Raw genomic sequence first — 4,341 nt, 5'->3', positions numbered from 1 at the left:
TAAAGAACATATCATATTCAATTAGTTAGCATACTGAAGTTAAATTTACATAGTGTGCTATGAATTAATACTTTTAAATATAGGTTAATAAGCATTTGCTAAATTTGGTTTTATTCTTTTTTGTTGTAAGTTTTTTAATCATCTTAGAACAAGATGATCATTGTATTAACTTCACCTGGAGAGCATAGATTATGTAAATTTCAAATCATTATTCAGATTGTGCAGGTAAAAATTTAGTTACTATATTATACTTAACTATGTTATTTCAGTTCGTTACTCAAACCTTTTGAACATTTATTCTCAATAAATTTCATTCTGTAAAACAGCTAACAATATGCTGAAGTCTATGTTGAATTCAATTAAGAAGTGCAGCGTTACAGATACATATACATTTCTTTTTTCATGAAGCAATGACATGAAAAAGGTTTTGTTAGAGTGTAGCCATGTAGCTAAAAAAAAAAGGATTGTGGACAATGGGGCTGGGGATTTAGCTCAGCAGCACAGCACCTGACTGGCAAGTGCCAGAAGGTCAGTTCAGTCTGCAATACAAATAACAAATCAAAACCAAAGAGAACAAAATAACAACAACAACAACAACAACAACTTTGTTCTCAAAAAATACTTGGAATGATTATGGTACAAGTAGAATCTTTTTTACTATAATTAATGATTGTATTCAGGTAAAAATTCTTCCGTTCTATTTCTTTTGTGTACACTTGGAGTAATGAAATTGCATATTTTTGCACTAATTCTTATAATTAATTTAAAAAGTGAAAATGGTTAGATTGGAGTACACATTTTCTTTTTTTCTAAGATGCTAATTAGATTCTAAATAGTGGAGCCCCTATGACACCAGTTAGTAAATTGGCTCTTTTTGTGTGATAGATGTAAAGGTGAACTGCTCAGGTTCCACTTAAAGAAAAAAATTGTTACTCACCTTCTTTGAGTAAGGTTAGCTGAAGAGTGTTTCAGTCTTCCTCAGATTTTCAGCCAAATACAACTCTTCCTTGGATAGTTCAATAATGAGCAAGGAATGTGATCCCCTTTCTTACAAATGAGTTTCCTCCACAGTCTTTGGCTCAAAAACTCTTATTTAGATGAACAGACACTGTTGCCTGCCAATCTTATCTCTTTTTAGTATTTATGCTGATTTATCTCCTTCATATATCTGCTTTTCAGAGATAATGACCTTTTACCTTTTTGGTATTTTGCTCCAAAACAGTTAGATATCTTTTATCAAAGGATTCAAAAAGTTGAGTATCAAAATTCTAGCTTTGATATTTTTAGCATATGGAAGTTATTTGCTAATGTTTAGTTTTCAAAGAGGAGTTGAATATAGGTTTATTTTACATTTAGAGATCATTTATCACGATGTTATTACATGAAAACTATTTTAGTGGGCAACAAATATCCTAAACCATTAAAAACATGATGCATAATATTTTGTAGCCTTGTTTTCCTCAAAAGTGTGTAATTATGAACTTATATATAATAACTATTGAAGGAATTCTAAAATGTTTTAAAAAGTTAGAAAGCACATAATTTCAGTCCTAGCAAAGTAAGGATAGTTGATAAAGTTAAAGTGGATATTAACATTGATATTGACTCTGTTTTCAGAGCACGCCAGCTTCATGACATCTTGGTGGAGACAGTAAGAATGGGAAACTAGGTTTTGATGGCAGTACTTTAACCATTGCAAGAAAAAAAGCAGTGGAAGGATCAAAAGTTCATTCTTGGAAGTGAGAAAGACTCCGATCTTGATAACTCTGGAGCTCACTAAGACTGTGCTGTATCTCAGGGGGCTATGAATGGCCATGTATCAGTCAAATGCCATTATAGATAGCACAGAGGCTTCAGTGACAGTAAACATGAATAAAAATCTCTTGGGCAAAACATGCAGATTCACTCATTTCATCAGTGCCAAACAGGAATAGCCCCAGCGTGGCAGAAAGGGAAGGAAGAAAGGGACAGGCCCAGATCAGAGATGGAGAGCATGGAAAGGACTATTACATGGGCTCATGGAGGCTCCTCTCTGTCTTAATAAAGAAAAGGATGGAAAGGTTTCCCAAAAAAGAAAAAAAGATACAGGAAAGAGAAAGGGATAACTATTCAGATGTGACTGTTCTCCCGTATGGGGCTGCCACTAAGGAAGAATTTAAAAGCTTTGATCTGAGTGTCATTAAGAGGAGACATGATGTCTTGAGAGACAGTTAACTAGGTGATTACTTTAGCAGCTGAGAATTTTCTAAATGATTCTTTTCTGGTGCAACGTGCACCATAGATAAGGGGACTTTTGATGGTCCAATACCTGTGATTCTGCTTTCACTTTAGACTGCAAATATAAATAAATACATAAATAAATAAATAAACACAATGATATGACAATAACATGATTCACTTCCTCATTTAGTAGCTTGTTGAATTGTGTTAAAGTGGCAGTTTGGACTTAAAATATTAAATAATTCCGGAAAGATTTTTATCAAATGAAAGTATTCATGTCCCATTCTCATGAAACCAATTTATGACTGTCACCACAGTTTAATTTTTTTAAAAAGAAAGGCAATATTCAATGCAGATTTTGGTTAGATTCTTAAATCATTTTATTTCTTGATTCATACCCGTATATCTCTGTAGGATGAACAGTTTAAGTAAAAGCAGAACAGATGATATATATCCAAAAATTTTAAAGGAGTTTTAGAAAAATGTGTGATCTCTTTCTCCTGCCAAGTGAGAAGATACTCTGGAATGTCTTCAGTAGGTAATTATCAGCTAACGCATCCCATTTTATTCCTAGTACTAGTGTATTGTCACCTACAGCTTTCTACATCATGGTAGAATACTCATATTGCTTCTTAAAAATCTATATTGCTTATATTTTCCTTGCAAAAAATTTAGTCTTAATTGTACAAAATAGGTTATTTATTATTTTCCTTCTTGTTATTTGATTAATAACTGATCTTATCCCACTACACAGATAGCAGGGTGGAGAAACATGTTTTATTTCTCACTATTGCATTTCTAGTACCTAACATAGTAAGCAGAATTTATCTGTGGCTCGAAAATTACCTATGTAACCAAATGTAAATTTCATATTAAGTTGAATAATGACCTCCATTATTCATTATTTTATAAGTGATAGCATGAGATTGTGCCCATTTTCTTGATTAGTTTTGGGATATTTTGTGTTTCTCAAAAAGAAAACAACAGATCCAATAGACCCACTTAATATATCAAAACACAAATTTTTGTCCAACAGGTGATTATCTTTACAAGCTCTGTTTTTCATTTTCCGAGTGACCTAAGCATTAATAACTGTCTGTTTCATCCTTTACCCAAAGAATATTGAGAGTTTGAGAGTAACTTGGCTTCTAGAAAAAATATGCTTTATTATTTCTATGTCCTGTCACCTGCTTTTGCTAGATTTTTCTCTTCTTCATAAACTTTTAATGGATGAGACCTCAAAGTGCTGTTCAATGGAGTTACAAGTAACAGAACATTTTCCATGAGAACATTCATGAGGGGAGAGACATGCTGGGAAAAGTGATGGACAATGGCTAGACTGATGATGGGCAGATAGAAGATGATCACTGCACAGATGTGTGAAATACAAGTATTGAGCGCCTTGAGCTGCTCCTTTTGAGAAGCAATTCTGAGAACAGTCTTGAGGATCAAGTTGTAAAACACAGTAATAAGCATAAAGTCTACCATACGACAGAGTGCCCCCCAAAGTCTGTAGATGACATCAATTCTGTTATCAGAGCAGGACAACTTCATGACATCCTGATGGAGACAGTTAAAGTGCGACAACTGGCATTAACAGCAATATTTCAAGTTTTTCAAAGTGAAGGGAAAGGGAAGAATCAGGAGGATGCTCTTAAAGGAGAATAGCATTCCTATTTGGACAACTCGGACTGATGTAAGGATGGTTCTGTATCTCAGAGGATTGTGAATAGCTAAAAGATGGTCAAAAGACATAATCAGGAGGACGGATGACTCCAGTGCTGAGAATTCACAGATGAAGAATTCCTGGGCAAAGCAAGCATTGGCAGAAATTTCAAAGGCATTAAACTAGAATATCCCCAACATGCTGGGCAGGGATGACAGAGACAAACCCAAGTCAGATAAGGCCAGCATAGAAAGGAAATAGTACAAAGGCTCATGTAAGGAGGAATCTATCTTGATGATAAAAAGGATGGTGCAATTTCACAAAATGGCAACAAGATACATGCTGCAGATGGGAATGGAGATCCAAATATGTGCAGATTCCAGCCCCGGCATCCCAACCAAGAGGAAGGTGTTGATTTCACCACCTTGCACTGACAGTAGACATTAATTATTCAG

General features: G+C 34.4%; 1 pseudogene; it reads right to left on the bottom strand.

The window, feature by feature from the left end:
- Nucleotides 1–3,393: 3,393 nt before the first annotated feature.
- LOC106026594 (olfactory receptor 51A4-like) lies at nucleotides 3,394–4,299 on the bottom strand (annotated as a pseudogene).
- Nucleotides 4,300–4,341: the final 42 nt, after the last annotated feature.

This window comes from Cavia porcellus, unplaced genomic scaffold, assembly GCF_034190915.1.
Source record: "Cavia porcellus strain 051 isolate PalLab524CR breed Dunkin Hartley unplaced genomic scaffold, mCavPor4.1 scaffold_9, whole genome shotgun sequence".
NCBI lineage: Eukaryota > Metazoa > Chordata > Mammalia > Rodentia > Caviidae > Cavia > Cavia porcellus.
This window is presented reverse-complemented; position numbering and strand designations above follow the sequence as displayed.